This window comes from Chenopodium album, chromosome 9, assembly GCF_948465745.1.
Source record: "Chenopodium album chromosome 9, dcCheAlbu1.1, whole genome shotgun sequence".
NCBI classification, from domain to species: domain Eukaryota; kingdom Viridiplantae; phylum Streptophyta; class Magnoliopsida; order Caryophyllales; family Amaranthaceae; genus Chenopodium; species Chenopodium album.
This window is the reverse complement of record NC_137842.1, coordinates 32,614,038-32,635,211: the sequence shown is the minus strand read 5'-3', so window position 1 is coordinate 32,635,211 and position 21,174 is coordinate 32,614,038.

The following is a 21,174-nucleotide window of genomic DNA, read 5'->3' as shown; positions in this document are numbered from 1 at the left end:
GAAGGAATTAAGAAAAGAAGATGAAAATGTTTCAAAAAAAGGGAAGGAGAAGAGCAAGGGAAAGGCCACAGATGCGTCAAAGAAGAAAGTTGAGGGTAAAAGGAAAGGATGAAAAGATTTATTTACCCCCGGCTTGCTATACATTGTCAAGGGTAGAGAAAAGTATGTTTTGTGCATCTCTGTACGTCATTAAGGTTTCGTCAGGGTACTCATCTAACATGAATAGATTTGTAGCCTTGAATGGAGAATTGAAGCTAACAAGTATGAATTCTCATTATTTTCACATTATGATGAAAGTATTCCTACCGATTGCAATCCGTGGTATTCTACTAAAGCACGTGAGGGAAGCTATTACAAGCCTTTGTTCGCCCATACAAGGGGCTCATTATCCCTAAGGGGCACCAAACATATATCACCCCCACCCCCAAGGGGTTCGGCCCAACATAACCATAAATACAAGTATACATAAATTAGCCATAACAGTTTGTTTCTTCATTGAGGTTTCTTTAAACACATAATCTACATGTTTCTTTACATACACTTGTCACCCAGGAGGCTCTTAGAAAGCCTCAATTATATCATCGCCCATCCTAGGGGCTCATTATGGGGTGTTCCGAGCACGTACCATTCAAAGACATGCCTAAAAATGAGACCGTAGTCAGAACAATTGCATTTTCACAATGCTAGAGGCCTTTTTTCGCAATTTCGTTTGGCCGAAGTTATCAAAGTTTTCAATGATCACCTATCTAGAAGGGGCTCATTAACTCTAAGGGTTGTCACATACATCATTGCCCATCCAAGAGACTCATTAGCCCTTATGGGTGTTAGACACATCATTGCCCATCCATAGGGCTCATTAGCCCGAAGGGGCGTCAGACACATCATCACCCATCCAAGGGGCTCATCAGTCCAACAGGGCGTGAGAAACATGCTCGCCCATCCAAGGGGCTTATTAGCCCTAAGGGTCGTTAGGATCATCATCGCCCATCCATGGGGCTCATTACCTCGAAGGGGCACCAAACATATATCGCCCCCCACCCCAAGGGGCTCTCCCGCCCAAAAGGGCGTCAAAGATAACAATAAATACAAGTATACATAAGTTCGCCATAATAGTTTGTTTCTTCATTCATGTTTCCTTAAATACATAATCTACATATTTCTTCACTGACACTTCTCACCTAGGAGGCTCTTAGAAAGCGTCAAATATATCATCGCCCATCCTATGGGCTCGTTATGGGGTGATCCGAGCACGTATCGTTCCAAGACATGCCTAAAAATGAGACCGTAATTAGAAAAATAACATTTCACCATGTTTTCAATCTCTTTTAGGTTGGATTTGTACCTTCATCCCCGAACCCTATTTGGTTCAAGACCTTATGGAGTTGACGATATGTTGGATCGTTAAGGGGTGTAACCTTCACCTCGTGAACGGTTTACATGTTCCTAAAAAAAAAACTTGTTGGCGACTCTTTTGCTCTATCTTCTTCCCTTTTGGACGCCACCGTACTTTAGTGTATGATCACAGTGGGGTTCAAGCTAGGGGTTAACGCTTGAAATATTCCCTACAGTTTTTGGCGACTTCACTGGGGAGGATTTCTATTTTAATTCCTGAATTTGTTTAAGTAATGATTTAGAATGAGTGGATGAGACTCGAAACGTTCTAAGTATTTCATGTGCGTAATTTTGATTAACATTATTGTCATATGCATAAAAAAGATCTCATTGGAAAGACCATCCGTAATGAGTTAAAAACATAGGATTTTACACGTTGGAAATTTGAGAAATATCTTTCACAACTAGGACCGAAATAACACCGCGCGAAACTGGAAAATTTTATCGAGCACAGAAAGCTGCTAAGGCATGTAGGAATTAGCGTCAGCAACTAGAGTATTGGCGCCAAACATTTACTTGTAGCGCCAGACGACGGGCTTGTTGCCAGGCGCTACAGCTAAAACCTGGTGCCAGTCTCTGATTGCTGGCGCCAAATTCTTTCAGTACCGAGCCAGAAATATGCGTTCTAATTTTGACCAGTTTTTCGTATTGTTTGCTCGATCCTACTTCTCGATTGAGTTTTTTCTCACTTTTCTGAAACCCGTATGTGTTCTACATATGGACATAACCCTTTGGGAATTTATGCTCCATCTACTTGATTGAACGCTCTGAGCAACAAAGGGTACATCCGAGAATGTTGAATTCACCAAACCATGGAAGCGAGTTTTTCTAAAACTAGCGGTGTCCCACCCACTCGCATTCATGCATAACTTGGTTTTTCCGTCATTTGAGTTGGGGGGTACATTCTATTCCTAGTTCTTCACATCCCTCCATCTACATCATTTTTCTTCACATTCTATTCCAATCTTTCTTCACTTCCTCCATCCATCGCATGTTGAATAAAGTTTGAGTCAAGTAATTAACAATGAATATCCCCAAATTCCTTTTCCACAGTATTTGGTCGAGGAGATAAGGGAGATTATTCAAGGACAACACCTTTGTTCAAGTTTCAGTTTTTGATAAACCAATTCGTCAAAAGAAGAAGGCTAAAAAGATAATGGCAAGTCAAGAAGAGGTCAATGAACTTAGGAATCAATTGAATGACGTGACTGAGGGGTTAAAGGCTTTAACCCTCAAAATTGATGACCCTGAGAAGCAACAACAAATGAACCTTATGCAAGAAAGTTTGAGCAAGCTATCTAGTGACTATAAATTTCAGGGTATGAGTTCACAAGGGGTCTCCCTGGACAAGGAACTTCTTCCACATAAGTTCAACGCCACTGACATCCCTAAATTCAAGGCAACAGATAACCCTTACTTTCATCTAAGAGATTTTGAAACTATAATGAACATTAAGGGTATCGATAAGAAGGTTTTCCCCTCTCTGTTCCCACTATCTCTCGAGACCGTTTGCCAGCAATGGTTCTTTTATCTCGAGAAAGAAAAAACCTCCACCTGGGAGTCCATAGCAAACACTTTCATAGATAGATATAAGTGCAACATCCAAGACGAAACAGACCATAGACAACTTGAGATGTTAAAACAAAAAAAAAACGAAGGATTCACGTCTTTCTTCAATAAATGGAGGGAAACTTCCGCTAATATGGTTAAGGCTCCTACCGAAAAAGAATCCGTGAGGATGTTTATCAAGAATCTCCAAGGGAAGTATTCAATGCACTTAAAATACCAACACACCTTGAATACTTTCAAGGTTGTCTATAATATAGGCATTGACATTTAAGATGACCTTCTGAAAGATAATAGTGCAAGAGGAAAGAAGAACGACCATCCTTCTTCTTTCTCTCCCATTAATGAGGTACATACCACGAACGCCTCTAAATCACGAATCCAAAGATAAAAAAGGGTGTTCACTCCACTAGGTATGAGTTATGAAATAGCTTTCGAGAAGTTACACCACAAAGGACTAGTCAAGCCCATAGGGCCTATCAAAGATCCAGTTCCAGAAGCCAGGCCACCCAAGTTGGACCCTAATAAGCAGTGCAAATATCACCAAGGAAAGGGTCACGACACTGATGAGTGTTGGAAACTCAAAGAAGCTATTCAAGATCTGATCGATAACAATGAAACTTTTGAGATTCTAGCCGTCGAAGATGATCAAACATCCTTCGATCCATCACTTCTTATCACACCTGTAGGAGAGCCCATGATCGAGACAACTTATATAACCTCTCTCAATGAAGTGGCCATAATTGGGGAGGATGAAAGTCTTTTCTTTGATAATACCACGGAAGATTCGTCAAGTCTAAAAGAGGACGTTCGAAAATTGCAAGACGTCGTTGCCATGCTCTTGAACGTGGTAGAAGGATTAGCAAATCGAGTGATGGTTATCGAAAAAAATTCTCGCCAAGGGTTTAATGAAGAACTCAATGCTCCTAAGCCACGGGCAAAACGGACCATTAAAAAATACACACCAATAGGAACGACTTACAATGAAGCTTTTGACTTTCTTCATGATCATGGTCATACTCACTCCATTGGTCCCAGTCAAGACCCTCCACATGAAAATCATTTTCCCAATTGGGATCTAAATTTCTATTGTCAATACCATAAAGGTCGCAGTCACACCACCGAAGAGTGTCTCGCCCTCAAGGATCGTATTCACGACTTCATTGATGCAAATCTCCTTCATGTTCCTCCGCGCGACAAGAAGGCCAAGATTAGTAACAATAATAACAGTGGTTGTAAAGGAAAGAAGAACAACTATCCTTCTTCTTTCGAAAACACATACTCTAGCAACAGTGTTGGTACTTTCGACCTTGATGAGATCTTAGGATTTAGAAATCAACAAAATAGGGATTTTACCCCTATTGGAATTAGCTACAATGATGCTTTCGATCGACTCCATGCCAAGGGACTCATTACTCCTATTGGACCTCTTCAGATCCCCCGCTTGAGAAGAGAGTGCCTAGTTGGAATCCAAATGTGCGCTGCAAGTACCATCAAGGTAGGGGTCATGCTACTGAGAGCTATTGGAAGCTAAAGGAGGCTATCCAACATTTTATTGATAATAACAAGCTTCCCATACATCCAGTTAACAAGAAGAGCGAGTGATGATAAAGCAAACAACACAAGACAAGATGCGAGCTTCAACGACGAGATTTCATGACATCTTTTTTCTTTTTCTTTATTTACCCTTTCCTTAATAAGTCTAGCATAGTCACCTTTTCTTTTCCCTTAGATTAATTCTGTAGATCATTTCTTTTCCCTTTTTTAATAAAATGAGCATTTATTTCCTTGCATATGATCATTTCTTTATTACTAAAATAAAAAAGTAAAAAAATTCCATGTCAAGCTAAGCACAAGGTATACCAATGATTTGAGGCACCCCTTGTAGCTACATCATATTGCCTTTCACCTTTCTAATTTACCATCCTTTCTTCATAAACCACTTTAAACCTTGTCTAACGATATACCCTTCATTTTTTCAACCTATATCCACCTAACCTTGGGATGGGATGGTGTGTAACTTATGCAATCTCAAAAGCTTGAGTGATTTCAAAAGATCAAAATAAATAAAATAAGCAAACAAAAAATAAAAGTGTACAAAAGGGTAAGTGTTCCAATGTCTTTGATAAGAACACGTCTCAGATTGCGTCTCTTATCGAATGCTCGGTACCGTGCCTGAGAAACATGAATGCCAAGTGAGTGATAGACCGCATGATCGGGATAGCCCAAACTAAAAAAAGTGAAATAAATGCTAAAGCAAAGGAAAGAGCTAAAAAAAGAGTAGAAAGCCTCAACCATAAAAATACAAAGATTCAGAAGCAAGGTTGCACACCTTGGAGGCTTATCTAGGGTCTTGAGCCTTTATCCCTTTCTTCTATAACCTTTAGCCTAACCACGTTACAACCCTTAATGGGCCGAATGCATCAAAGTTTTCCAAGATCGGATATCTAGAAAGGTCTCATAAACCCTCAGGGGTGTCAGCCACATCATCACCCATCCAAGGGGCTTATTACCCCAACGGGTGTCAGACACATCATCGCCTATCCAAGGGGCTCATTAGCCCTGAGGGGCCTTAGACAAATCATTGCCAATCTAAGGGGCTCATTAGCCCTAAGGGGCGTGAGACACATCATCGCCCATCCAAGGGGCTCATTAGCCCTAAGGGGTGTTAGACACATCATCGCCCATCCAAGGAGCTCATTAGCCCTAAGGGGTGTTAGACATATCATCGCTCATCAAAGGGGCTCATTAGCTCGAAGAGGCACCCAAAATATATGTCACCCTCACCCCCCGGGGCTCGGCCGCCCCAAAGGGAGTTAAACATAACAATAAATATAAGTATACATAAGTTAGCCATGTTAATTTGTTTCTTCATTGATGTTGCTTCAAATACATTAGTCTACATGTTTCTTCACAAACACTTGTCTCCCAAAAGGCTCTTAAAAAGCGTCAATTATATCATCGCCCATCCTAAGGATCATTATTGGGTGTCCTGAGCTCGTACCGTTACAAGACATGTATAAATATGAGACCGTAATTAGAAAAATGGCATTTTCACCGTGCTTGCAGCCTTTTTCGCAATTTTAATGGGCCGAATGCATCAAAGTTTTCCATGATCACCAATCTAGAAGGTGCTTATTAACCCTAAGGGGTAACAGACACAACACCGCCCATCGAATGTTCTAATTAGCCGTAAGGGGTGTCAGACACATCATCGCCCATCCATGGGGTTCATTAGCCTTAAGTGGCGTTAGACACATCATCGCCCATCCAAGGCGGTCATTAGCCCTAAGGGGGGTGAGACACATCATCGCCCATCCAATCGGCTCATTAACCCTAAGGGGTGTCAAACACATCATCGCTCATCAAAGGGACTCATTAGCCTTAAGGGGCGTTAGGCACATCATCGCCCATCAAAATGGAAAATAAGCCCGAAGGGGCACCAAATATATATCGCCCCCTCCCAAGGGGCTCGGCCACTTCAATGGGCGTCAAACATAACAATAAATAGAAGTATACATAAGTTAGCCATAACAATTTGTTTCTTCATTGATGTTTCTTCAAATACATAAGTCTACATGTTTCTTCATAGACACTTGTCAATAAGGATGCTCTTAGAAAGCGTTAATTATATCATTGCCCATCCTAGGAGATTATTATGGGTTGATTCGAGCAGGTACCGTTCCAAGACATGCCTAAAAATGAGACAGTAATTAGAAAAAAGGGATTTACGCCATGCTAGAGGCCTTTTTTCGCAATTTCGGAGGGACGAATGCGTCAAAGTTTTCCATGATAACCTATGAGAAGGGGCTCATTAACCCTAAGGGGTGTCAAACAAATCATCGCCCATCTAAGGGGCTCATTAACCCTAAGGGGTCTAAGACACATCATCGCCCATCAAAGGGAATCACTAGCCATAAGGGGCGTTAAACACAGCATCGCCTATCAAAGAGGCTCATTAGCCCTTAGTGGCGTGAGAAGCATCATCTCCCATCCAAGGGGCTTATTACTTCTAAGGGGCGTCAAGCACATCAACGCCCATCCAAAGGGCTCATTAGCCCGAAGGTGCACCAAACATATATCATCCCCTAAGGGGCTCGGCCGCCCCAAAGGGCGTCAAACATAACAATAAATACAAGTACACATAAGTTAGCCATTACAATTTGTTTCTTCATTGATGTCGCTTCAAATACATAAATCAACATGTTTCGTCATAGAATCTTGTCACCCATGAGGCTCTTAGAAAATGTCAATTATATCATCGCCCTTCCTAGGGCTCATTATGGGGTGATCTGAGCACGTACCGTTCCAAGACATGCCTAAAAATGAGACCCTAATTAAAAATATGGCATTTTCACCATGCTAGAGGCCTTTTTTCGAAATTTCTGTTTGCCGAATGCATCAGAGTTTTCCATGATCGCCTATCTAGAAGGGGCTCATTAACCCTAAGGGGGGAAGGTGTTAGACACATCATCGCCCATTGAATGGGCTCATTATCCCTAAGGGTTGTTAGACACATCATCTCCCATCCATGGGGCTCATTAGCCCTATGGGGCGTGAGACACATCATCACCCATGAAAGGGGATTATTAGCCTAAGGGGCGTCAGACACATCATCGCCCATCCAAGGGTCTCATTTGCCCGAAGACGCACCAAAAATATATATCACCCCCACTCCCCGGGGATCGGCCGCCCCAAAGGGCGTCAAACATAACAATAAATATAAGTATACATAAGTTAGCAATGTCAATTTGTTTCTTCATTGATGTTGTTTCAAATACATTAGTCTACATGTTTCTTTACAAACACTTGTTCCCAAAGGGCTCTTAAAAAGCGTCAATTATATCATCGCCCATCCTAAAGATCATTATTGGGTGATCTGAGCACATACCGTTACAAGACATGTATAAATATGAGACCGTAATTAGAAAAATGGCATTTCACCATGCTAGAGCCTTTTTCGCAATTTCGGTTGGCCGAATACATCAAAGTTTTCCATGATCACCTATCTAGAAGGTGCTTATTAACCCTAAGGGGTGACAGACACATCACTGCCCATCGAATGTTCTAATTACGCGTATGGGGTGTTAGACACATCATCGCCCATCCATGGGGCTCATTAGCCTTAAGTGGCGTTAGACACATCATCGCCCATCCAAGGCGGTCATTAGCCCTACGGGGCGCTAGACTCATCATCGCCCATCCAATGGGCTCATTAACCCTAAGGGGTGTCATACACATCATCGCTCATCCAAGATACTCATTAGCCTTAAGGGGCGTTAGGCATATCATCGCCCATCAAAATGGCTCAAAAGCCCGATGGGGCACCAAATATATATCGCCCCCTCCCAAGGGGCTCGGCCACTCCAATGGGCGTCAAACATAACAATAATTAGAAGTATACATAAGTTAGCCATAACAATTTGTTTCTTTATTGATGTTTCTTCAAATACATAAGTCTGCATGTTTCTTCATAGACACTAGTCAATAAGGATGCTCTTAGAAAGCATTAATTATAGCATTGCCCATCCTAAAAGCTTATTATGGGTTGATCCAAGCACGTACCGTTCGAAGACATGCCTAAAAATGAGACAGTAATCTGAAAAATGGGATTTGCGCCATGCTAGAGGCCTTTTTTCGCAATTTCGGAGGGACGAATGCATCAAAGTTTTCTATGATCACCCATGAGAAGGGGCTCATTGACCCTAAGGGGTGTCAAACAAATCATCGCCCATCCAAGGGGCTCATTAACCCTAAGAGGTCTAAGACACATCATCTCCCATCCAAGGGGCTCACTAGCCCTAAGGGGCGTTAGACACAACATCGCCCATCCAAGAGGCTCATAAGCCCTCAGGGGCGTGAGACGTATCATCTCCCATCCAAGGGGCTTATTACTTCTAAAGGGCGTCAAGCACATCAACGCCAATCCAAAGGGCTTATTAGCCCGAAGGGGCACCAAACATATATCACCCCCCAAGGGGCTCTACCGCCCAAAAAGGCGTCAAACATAACAATAAATACAAGTACCCATAAGTTAGCCATTAAAATTTGTTTCTTCATTAATGTTGCTTCAAATAAATAAATCTACATGTTTCTTCACAGAAACATGTCACCCATGAGACTCTTAGAAAGAGTCAATTATATCATCGCCCTTCCTAGAGCTTATTATGGGGTGATCTGAGCATGTATATTCCAAGACATGCCTAAAAATGAGACCGTAATTAAAAATATGGCATTTTCACCATGCTAGAGGCCTTTTTTCGAAATTTCTGTTTGCCGAATGCATCAGAGTTTTCCATGATCGCCTATCTAGAAGGGGCTCATTAACCCTAAGGGGGGAAGGTGTTAGACACATCATCGCCCATTGAATGGGCTCATTATCCCTAAGGGTTGTTAGACACATCATCTCCCATCCATGGGGCTCATTAGCCCTATGGGGCGTGAGACACATCATCACCCATGAAAGGGGATTATTAGCCTAAGGGGCGTCAGACACATCATCGCCCATCCAAGGGTCTCATTTGCCCGAAGACGCACCAAAAATATATATCACCCCCACTCCCCGGGGATCGGCCGCCCCAAAGGGCGTCAAACATAACAATAAATATAAGTATACATAAGTTAGCAATGTCAATTTGTTTCTTCATTGATGTTGTTTCAAATACATTAGTCTACATGTTTCTTTACAAACACTTGTTCCCAAAGGGCTCTTAAAAAGCGTCAATTATATCATCGCCCATCCTAAAGATCATTATTGGGTGATCTGAGCACATACCGTTACAAGACATGTATAAATATGAGACCGTAATTAGAAAAATGGCATTTCACCATGCTAGAGCCTTTTTCGCAATTTCGGTTGGCCGAATACATCAAAGTTTTCCATGATCACCTATCTAGAAGGTGCTTATTAACCCTAAGGGGTGACAGACACATCACTGCCCATCGAATGTTCTAATTACGCGTATGGGGTGTTAGACACATCATCGCCCATCCATGGGGCTCATTAGCCTTAAGTGGCGTTAGACACATCATCGCCCATCCAAGGCGGTCATTAGCCCTACGGGGCGCTAGACTCATCATCGCCCATCCAATGGGCTCATTAACCCTAAGGGGTGTCATACACATCATCGCTCATCCAAGATACTCATTAGCCTTAAGGGGCGTTAGGCATATCATCGCCCATCAAAATGGCTCAAAAGCCCGATGGGGCACCAAATATATATCGCCCCCTCCCAAGGGGCTCGGCCACTCCAATGGGCGTCAAACATAACAATAATTAGAAGTATACATAAGTTAGCCATAACAATTTGTTTCTTTATTGATGTTTCTTCAAATACATAAGTCTGCATGTTTCTTCATAGACACTAGTCAATAAGGATGCTCTTAGAAAGCATTAATTATAGCATTGCCCATCCTAAAAGCTTATTATGGGTTGATCCAAGCACGTACCGTTCGAAGACATGCCTAAAAATGAGACAGTAATCTGAAAAATGGGATTTGCGCCATGCTAGAGGCCTTTTTTCGCAATTTCGGAGGGACGAATGCATCAAAGTTTTCTATGATCACCCATGAGAAGGGGCTCATTGACCCTAAGGGGTGTCAAACAAATCATCGCCCATCCAAGGGGCTCATTAACCCTAAGAGGTCTAAGACACATCATCTCCCATCCAAGGGGCTCACTAGCCCTAAGGGGCGTTAGACACAACATCGCCCATCCAAGAGGCTCATAAGCCCTCAGGGGCGTGAGACGTATCATCTCCCATCCAAGGGGCTTATTACTTCTAAAGGGCGTCAAGCACATCAACGCCAATCCAAAGGGCTTATTAGCCCGAAGGGGCACCAAACATATATCACCCCCCAAGGGGCTCTACCGCCCAAAAAGGCGTCAAACATAACAATAAATACAAGTACCCATAAGTTAGCCATTAAAATTTGTTTCTTCATTAATGTTGCTTCAAATAAATAAATCTACATGTTTCTTCACAGAAACATGTCACCCATGAGACTCTTAGAAAGAGTCAATTATATCATCGCCCTTCCTAGAGCTTATTATGGGGTGATCTGAGCATGTATATTCCAAGACATGCCTAAAAATGAGACCGTAATTAAAAATAAGGCATTTTCACCATGCTAGAGGCCTTTTTTCGAAATTTCTGTTTGCCGAATGCATCAAAGTTTTCCATGATCGCCTAGAAGGGGCTCCATAACCCTAAGGGGGGGTGTCAGACACATCATCGCCCATTCAATGTGCTCATTATCCCTTAGGGGTTTTAGACACATCATCGCCCATACATGGGGCTCATTAGCCCTATGGGGCGTGAGACACATCATCACCCATCAAAGGGGATTATTAGCCCTAAGGGGCGTCAGATAGATAATCGCCCATCTAAGGGGCTCATTAGCCCTAAGCGGCGTCATGCACATCATCACTCATCCAAGGGTCTCATTTGCCCGAAGAGGCACCAAAAATATATATCATCCCCACCCCCCGGGGCTCGGCCGCCCCAAAGGGCGTCAAACATAACAATAAATATAAGTATACATAAGTTAGCCATGTCAATTTGTTTCTTCAGTGATGATGCTTCAAATACATTAGTCTACATGTTTCTTCACAAACACTTTTCTCCCAAAAGGTTCTTAAAAAGCGTCTATTATATCATCGCCCATCCTAAGTGATTTGGGTATTTTATACCCGGCCAGGTGGCCCAATCAGAAAGTGCCACGTGGCCTCCGTGTAGGTGCCATTTGGACCTATGGATTGATGATACGTGGAGGGTGGACTCTTCTCCGTCCTACGTGGACTGCAGGTCCAGCAGGGACCATTCAGGTGGCGACACGTGTCACACATAAAGTGCTTCAAAATCCTTTGGGCATAGTGACACGTGTCACTCAGGCATTGGCCCTGGGATGGCGGCCTTCTGAGGCCCAAATCCCGAGGCACCGCAAAACGGCGTGACCTAATTACTAGGTCACCAGATCCTAGGAAGGAACACTTTTCAAAAGGACCCTATAAATAGGGACATTATGTCATTTATGACAGGGAGAGAATTTTTGACACGCAATACGAGACAATACGTCACTTACCACAGAGCTGTCGTTTTCAAGGAACACACAACACTTTACCTGAGCTTGGAATCCAAGCAGATAACTTTACTTCCGCACGTTTTATCTCCGAACATTTACTGACTTAATCTTCGAAGGCGGACCACCGACCATCCGGCGGTCCGTTTGCTTTGCAGGTACAGGCATCCTCAGTTGAATCCAGTTTCAGTGTTGTAACTCTTCCGAGGGACAAAAACCCCCGAAACATTTGGCGCCGTCTGTGGGGAGAGTACCTCTGAAATGGCTTCACAAGAACCTGTACCAAATCCGGAGGCCATTCGGCCTCCAAATGATGTACTGGTCCAAACGGACCATGACTCAGGTGACGACGCTGATGTCGAAACCTATGTGGATCCAAATGGATCCCTCATCTCTAAACGCATCCGCAGTAAGGAACGGCAAGAGCGTCCCCATGTTCAGGCAGGACCAAGCAAAACTGCTGGTCAGCCAAAGAAGCCCTCGGGGCGGCCGGTTGATCCTTCCCAGGCGGCAGGATCAACTCCCGTCACTCGAGATGAGCTAATGTCACTCCTGAGCAGCCTCAGGGGTGAAATCAAGCAGCTCGCCTCAAAGAAGTCGCCTACTCCTAGAAAGGAGCAGTCGGCCAAGAAGCCAGCCCAAGCTGGCAAACAGAAGTCGGTCAGGGATCGTCAGCCGACTCCTCATCCTGCTCCTAAGGAGAAGGCCAGGCCCCAATTTGACCTCAATCGGCTCCGTTTCCCAGAAACGGGCGCAAGAAAACCCATCCGGCACATACAACCGGATGGTAGCAAGAAAACGTTCTCTGACGCTCGGCAATACATTGAGGAGAGGAGAACCCAGCAATCAGAGTCGGCTTCAACGTCGACTTATCATGATAGCTTTCAGAATACCTCTATACGGTGTTCACAGTCTGTACATGAGACTCCAGCAAGCAGCCAAAGGGTTCAGTCTGGGCCGCATGTGATTCAGTCCGCCCAGTACATGGCACAGCCATTGTACCAGGCGCCAGTAGTACCTTACATGCAGCCTACCCTCTACGGGGGACAGGCAGCATACGGCTATCAGCCGATGGACTGGCAGCTTAGACTGCAGCACCTTGGAGATCAACCCTCTGCTTTCTCCAGAGAAATAACTGAAGCCGTGCAGCCGGCTAAAGTTAAAAACGTTCTGGTTGGAGCCTATGACGGGACCTCCAACCCAGAGGACCACCTGTTGGCATACACCCACCTCATGTATTTACAGGGGTTGGATGATGCCGCATGGTGCCGTTGCTTTCCAGCCACCCTGAAGGGCATAGCCCAGCAGTGGTTTGGCAATCTGCCGGCTGGCTGCATAAATAGCTTCAAGACGCTTGCGTTCTTGTTTGCATCAAACTTCTCTATGAACATCCCTGCCAAAAAGACAAGTCTTGACTTGGGCAATGTACAGCAGGGAGATAAAGAAGGTTTGCGATCCTACGTCAGGCGGTTCAATCTGGTCCGAATCCAGATTCATGGGCTGTTTGATGAGGTCGCCTTCACAGACTTCTTTAAGGGTCTAAAGGACGGGTCTACTTTTAAGTACGAACTCGTCCGCAAACAAATCTTTACCCTACAAGGAGCCTTGCGAGAGGCGGAAGCCTACATACAGGCGACCGAACTCTGCTCCTCCAGTAAGCAGTCGGACCATAAGAAGTCCGACCGGCAGAAAGAGAGTCGACCTGCTCAGCCGGCTCCTAAGCCAGAAGAGAGCAAAAAGAAAAAGCAAGTCTGGGCCATTGATAACTCTGATCAACCGGCCCAGAAGAAGAAAAAAGAGTGGAAACCGTACGTCCCAAGGTACGAATTCCACAAGGACTGCTGCTCCATCCTTTTGGAAATTAAGGATCGGCTAACTCTTGAAAAGCCGACTGCTATGAAAGGTTCCGCTAAAAATCGGAACAAGAACAAGCATTGCCATTTCCATGAGGATGTTGGCCATGACACGAACGACTGCTTTAGTCTCAAGCGGGAGCTCGACCGTCTGGACGACAAAGGACAGCTGAAGTCCTATGTGAAGTCCAAAGTGACTTCAAAGGCAAATCCGGGGCAGTCCAAGAAAAAGACTCCCCAGCCCGCTGTGAGTACCGAAACTGATGAAGAACCGGTGTACACCATAGCAGGCGGATTTGCCGGTGGTGGCCCGACCATTCGGGGTACCAAGGACCATCTAAGAAAGATGGTCAATTCTGTTGAGGAGGGGGATGCAGCTAGCACATCCACCTTCCCTAAAGTTGTCATCACCGAACAAGACAGAAGCAAAGTCCGTCGGCCGTATGATGACCCTGTTGTCATTGAGTGTAAAGTCGCCAACCAGCTGGTTGGCCGAATTCTTATTGACACAAGAAGTTCCTCTGACCTCATCAGCCTCAAATGTTTGTCCAATCTCAAGTACAAACCGGATAGCATGATGGAGGTCACCCACACCTTAGTTGGGTTTGGGGGAGGACTTGTGCACCCGGTCGGACGAATTGACCTACCTGCCCGCCTGGGAAGCAGGGGAGATGGTCGGCACATGACCATCCGTTTCCTAGTGGTTGAAGAGCTCATGGCCTACAACCTCATCTTTGGCCGACCCACTCTTAATGAGTGTAAGGCCGTCATCATCCCTGCTCTCATGCTACTCAAGTATGAGAAGGATGATGGAACAGTTGGTTCCCTTAATGGGGACCAAAAGACGGCTCGAGAGTGTTATCTCTCGGACGTCAAGCCTGCGGCCGCAGCATCCGGCCGGGGCAAGCAAATGATTGACCTCGACGATGTCGAGGAAGAACAGTCGGCTCCACCAGCCGGAAAGAAAAGAAAGACTGATCAGCTGGTGGTGGTCAAAAAAGAAAAGCAATAACAATCACTGACCGGGGAAAGGTCGGATGATCTTCGTCCCCAGCCTACTGGAGAGCACATTGATATCCCTCTGGATGATAGCCGTCCAGAGCGGACTGTTAAGGTGGGGACGATTGCCTTTGCAAAGTTGGGTGAAAATCTTCACCAGCTGCTCAAGGAATTCAAATACATCTTTGCCTTTGAAGTGGAGGAGATGCCAGGCATCAGCCCGGATCTCGCTGTCCACAAACTCGCCGTGGATCCTAAAAAGAAGCCCATCCGGCAAAAGAAAAGAAACCACGGCGAAGAAAGAAGTCAGGCGGCAGCTGCCGAAGTAAAAAAGCTGTTAGACGCCAAGTTCATTCGGCCGTGCAACTTCCCTGAGTGGGTAGCTAACGTTGTGTTAGTAAAAAAGCCGAATGGAACTTGGCGGATGTGTGTTGATTACACAGACCTCAACAAGGCATGTCCAAAGGATAGCTATCCACTGCCTAAGATCGACAGTCTGGTCGACTCAACAGCCGGACATGCCCTGATGAGTTTCATGGACGCCTATTCAGGTTTCCATCAGATCCCCCTGTGGAAAAAAGATCAAGAAAAGACGGCATTCGTCACTGATCAGGGGTTGTTCTGTTATACGGTGATGCCGTTTGGTTTGAAGAATGCGCCTGCTACCTTCCAACGAATGATTAATACGGTCTTCATTAATCAAATCGGAAGGAATGTAGAGGCGTACATTGACGATATGATAGTCAAATCCAAACAGCAGGCGGATCACCTTGCTGATCTCCGAGAAACATTCGCCACACTCAGGCGGCAGAAGGTCATGCTTAACCCAAAAAAGTGTGTCTTTGGTGTTGAGTCTGGGAAGTTTCTCGGATTTTTGATTGACCAAAGGGGAATAAAGGCCAACCCTGAGAAAATACAGACGGTAATCGACATGCAGTCGCCCCGTACTGTGAAGGAAGTGCAAAAACTAACAGGTTGTCTGGCGGCCCTGGGGAGATTCCTCAGCCGTTCAGGCGACAAGTGTCTCTACTTTTTCCAGGCAATCAAAAAGAAGACAAACTTTGAATGGGGGGATGATGCAGAGGCGGCCTTTCAAAGGCTAAAAACTCATCTGCACTCTTTGCCGAGGCTTGTCAGCCCTTTGCCTAAAGAGAAGCTCTTCATGTACTTAGCCGTCTCTGATCATGCCCTCAGTGCTGTCCTCTTAGCTGAAAGAGACGGCATCCAGCTCCCGGTGTATTTCATAAGCCATGTTTTGAGAAATGCGGAGCTTCGGTACCCCATGGTTGAGAAATTCGGCCTTTCCCTTTACATGGCCATCAAGAAGCTTAAACCTTACTTCTTGGCGCATGCGGTAGAGGTCTATACTGACCAACCGATCAAACGGCCACTCACAACCTTGGAGTCTTCTGGACGAATGCTCAAATGGGCGATTGAAATACAAGGATTAGAAATCACTTATGAATCAAGGAAGGCAATAAAGGGACAAGCATTCGCTGACTTTATTCCGCCTGCTCTGATTCTCAACTAGTTGTATTCCAAGTTAATGGAACGTACGAGGCCACTCATCCGGCCATGATAAAATATTTGCAGGCGGTCAAGAGTGAAGTTGGGACACTTGATGAATTTCATCTAACTCAAGTGCCCAGGTCTTCAAACAATTAGGCGGATGCTCTGTCCAAGTTGGCATCATCCGCCTCCTGTGAAACGCCTCGGTCAGTCTTCTGGGAGGTCATGGAAAAAAGAAGTATATCTGAGGAAGACCCCATTGGAATTCTTGACCGAAGCTCAACCTGGATGGACAGCATCCGGACCTATCTTGCAGACGGCACGCTCCCTGACTCACCACGGGAGGCGGCTATTCTAAAAAAACGAGCAGCTAACTTCGAGTTGCGACAAGGAGAGCTCTTCAGGGCTGGCTTTTTGAAACCCCTGTTGAAGTGTGTTACCCCTGAAAAGGGGAAGGAAGTTCTCGAAGAGTTGCATTCGGGATTCTGCGCCTCCCATATAGGCGGCAGATCCCTCGCGGCCAAGGCCAGGCGGCTTTACTTTTGGCCAACTCTGGAGTCGGATGCCATGGAAATGGTGAAAAAATGTGACAAGTGCCAAAAGTTTGGCAAGCTCATCCATCGTCCGGCTACAGACCTGACGGCCATCCACAGCCCAATACCCTTTGCTAAATGGGGCATGGACATTCTGGGGCCATATACAACTGCACCAGGCGGCAAGCGCTATATATTGGTGGCTGTGGATTACTTTACCAAGTGGGTAGAGGCTGAGGCAGTCAAAAACATCAAGACTAAAGATGTCATTTCCTTTATCTGGAGGAACATAATCACTCGTTTCGGGGTGCCCATGTCTATGGTTTTTGACAATGGTCCTCAATTTGAGACGCCTCAACTCAAGACTTGGCTGGGAGACCAGGGGGTCTCAAGCTTCTTCGCATCAGTCGGCCGGCCGCAAGCAAACGGCCAGGTCGAAGCCTTCAACAAGTTAATCTCAGACGGGATTAAAAAGAAAATTGAGCGGGCTGGTGGCCTTTGGGCGGATGAATTACCACACGTCCTTTGGTCCATCAGAACGACTGCTAAAGGGGCAACGGGAGAAACCCCATTCTTAATGGTGTATGGTGCAGAAGCTGTTCTGCCCATTGAGCACTATGAGCCGACCCTTCGAATCATGTTGTATGATGAAGAGGCGAATTGGGAGGCCATGCGCCTAGCATTGGACTCACTTCTAGAGCGCAGGGGCAATGCTGCCTTGCGTCATGAGATATACCGTCTGAGAATGACTCGGGCATACAACAAAAGAGTACACAAGCGTCCTCTCAAAGTGGGGGACTTTGTGCTACGGAAAATGGAGGCAGTCGGTAGGACGAATGAACAGGGAAAGCTAACCCCAAATTGGGAAGGCCCCTACCGAATCTATGAGGAAGTAAGAGACGGTACCTACCGCCTGGAAAACCCAGACGGTAGGCAGCTGCATAGAACTTGGAATGTAGACAACTTGAAAAAGTACTACTTCTAAGTACGCATGTAAAAACCTCAATTTTGTAAATCTCACGTATTGTTAACGAGAATATGCCTTCATTTCCCAACTTGTCTTTTTATTTAAGCTCTTAGTGTCGCCTGTATACAATACAGACGGCCAATACGTTTGTAGAGCGTTTGTCTCAACATCAGACATTCCAATCCTTCTGAAGGAACCGATTGTTGTAGAACAGTCGTTCCTACGAAATTCATCAAGTTTACACCAACACTTGACGAATATTTACTTAATCATTTAAGAGGCCTAAGGCCAGATAAAATCATGATGAGGCCCATGGCCGGATGTTAATAAACAAAAAGAGACCGAATGGTCACAGTCTGCTCCAACATGAGTCAGATAACCGGCGACGTCCATTTGGGCGAATTCGTCGAGGAGAAGCATCTCCCATTTGGGTGGAAAATTGCTCTACGAATATATCAAGCGGCCCTACCGAATGCTAAGGCAGCATTCGCAGTCGTTTGTTTTAATCGAAAATGAAATCTAAAAGACCTGAATTTTCTATCTAGCGCAGTTCAGAAATGGTCACTGTTTCATAAGTAGAGGCTAAGCGAGGCATAAAGCCGGATGCGCCTGTTATTGCTCAGGGGCAAAACAGGCGGAATATTTGATTAATATACAAGTTAAGTTAACTACTTAACACTTATTGAGGCTATCGGCCGGATGACGCTTGATCCTTGCCTATGGGGCAAGACAGGCGGACAATTATTTTTAAAGGAAATTGGTTAAGTTACAAACTTAGCATTTTATCTCAAAGAGGCCTATGGCCGGAGGCGCTTGTTTTTGCTTATGGGGCAGAATAGGCGGAGGTTTACCCTTAGCAAATTAGCTAAGTTGGAAATTTGAGTTAGTTCGAGCCAATGGCCGAATGAACACTTTATGTTTGCCAATGCTGGATGGACGTCTGCCGCGTGGTTTGGGGCAATCACCATAGTGATTGATTGACTTAGAAACCATGCATACTCTTCTAAGTATCAAAAATTTCTAAGCCAATCAATCCAATAAACCGAAACCACTCGACATCCGTCCAAGGGCAAGAACATTCGCATGGTATACAGGTTATAATACTTGGCCAAAAACATGAAATGAAAAATTCAAAATGCAAAGGACAACAATATGGATAACTTCAGCCAAATGGCCGAATGATTCAAATTAAAAAGACCAATCGTCACCTGACGATTGGTTAAGATTGTTATCTGGCAAAGCCAGAAAGATTGTTAAATTACCCGACCCCTCGGTCGGTAAAGATACAAATACTCGGCACACAGGCCGGAAAAGAAAAGTACATGGCCATTCGGCCGCAGAAAAGCATAAAAGCTTAAGTGATCAGGGGAGAGCCTCTTCAGTGGCAGCCGGCCTGTCGTCCTTCGGCTGCTCTTCATCCTTTTTCTCTTGCTCCTCCGCCTGATCCTCCTCCTCGCCAGCAGAGGACGACTCCCCAGAAGAGTCGGACCCAGAACTTTCCTCGGCCTCAGCATTCTCAGCCTCTTCAATAAGGCGAGCGTCGAATGCTTTGCTGGCTTCGTCAAATTTGGATTTCCAAATCTGATAGTCCGAGTCCGGCTGTACAGCCGCCCAAGTGTCCCGCATGATGGCTTCATAATCGCTCATCATTTGCTTAACAAGAGCCTCTCTCTCTTGATCAACCACGGACTCAAACTTGGACTTCAGCTGATGCCCCTGGTTGCTGAGGCGCTGCTCCAGGCGGCCCACCTTCTGCTTGGCTCTCTCGGCCTCTTCTTTGGCATCTTGAAGAGGCTCGAGCTTCTCCTTAAGAGTTGTAATCTCTTTCTTAAGGGAAGTGATGCGCAGGCGGGCCGAGTCCAGGTCCTTCTTCACCTGCATATTGGCTTCCGCCTGCGAATACATCATATCAAGCGTCAGATACTCATTCTGAGCAATATCAAATTGAGCTCGATCCAAGGCGGACTCGGCCCGAGCTTTAGCGACTGTTACCTCTTTGGATTTCTCCTTGAGGGGTTGCCAGAGCCCTTGGACGCGCAGCATGGCCTGCAAAAGAGCCGAATGGTTAAAACCAGGCGGAAAAAGAAATAATGCTTAATAAAAAAAAATTTTGCTTGAGCTAAGACTCATACCTCGCAGAGGTTCCCCAAGATGCCATCCAAGTCAAGGCTGTCGACTCCTCTGACAGACGCCTTGTCGTCAGGATCAACCGCCCTCATCATGGACTTGGCCATCTGGACTACAGTCGGCCTCTGCACAGGAACTGGGAAGGAGAGAAAGTTAGAAAAATAACTCAAGTACATCTAAATGGAAGAACAATAGGGGCGAATGGATTTTACCGTCGTCCTTCTGTTCCTCCTCTCTCCCCAGGCTCCTCTTCTCTCCTACTGAGCCGACAGCAGTGGTTGGTTGCTTAAAGCCACCCTTCGATGCCCTCTGGGCATCCGATTTGCTGATCTCCTTTTCAGCATCGAGAGAAGAGGCGTCTGGGCCCTTCTTGGGCCTATGAGCAATGTGCTTCCGGCCGCCCTTGCCGGATGCGCTCGCATCACCCGCCTTAGTCTTTTGGATTTTAGGGTCGAATGGTTTTGAAGGAGATTTGGAAGGCGCACCCTACATCAACACAAGATAAACGCAAGTTAGAAATCATTCGGGCAAAATTAATATTGGTCAGAAATGAAAGTATAACAATTTTCTACCTTGGAGGTGCCGCCAGTTTTCTGCTCGTCCACTTTGGTGTGAGTGGTTACTTCTGCCCTGTTTAGGACATTCGACCTGTATCGAGCAGCAGATACAGCCGGCTTCCTTGTGGCCGAGAGCTTTTCCATTGCTTTGTCTGCAAAAATGAACAAGTGATTAGCATCATTAAACAAGTACTGAAAAGCAAAAGTAAATTGCATATAAAACAGACGGCCGACTACCTCTCGGCATCTCAGAACTTAGCCCACAGGCGTCACGTGCAATGCACGTGGCCCCTGTGAGGGGCAAATGATTTGGGTATTTTATACCCGGCCAGGTGGCCCAATCAGAAAGTGCCACGTGGCCTCCGTATAGGTGCCATTTGGACCTATGGATTGATGACACGTGGAGGGTGGACTCTTCTCCGTCCTACGTGGACTGTAGGTCCAGCAGGGACCATTCAGGTGGCGACACGTGTCACACATAAAGTGCTTCAAAATCCTTTGGGCACAGTGACACGTGTCACTCAGGCATTGGCCCTGGGATGGCGGCCTTCTAAGGCCCAAATCCCGAGGCGCCGCAAAACGGCGTGACC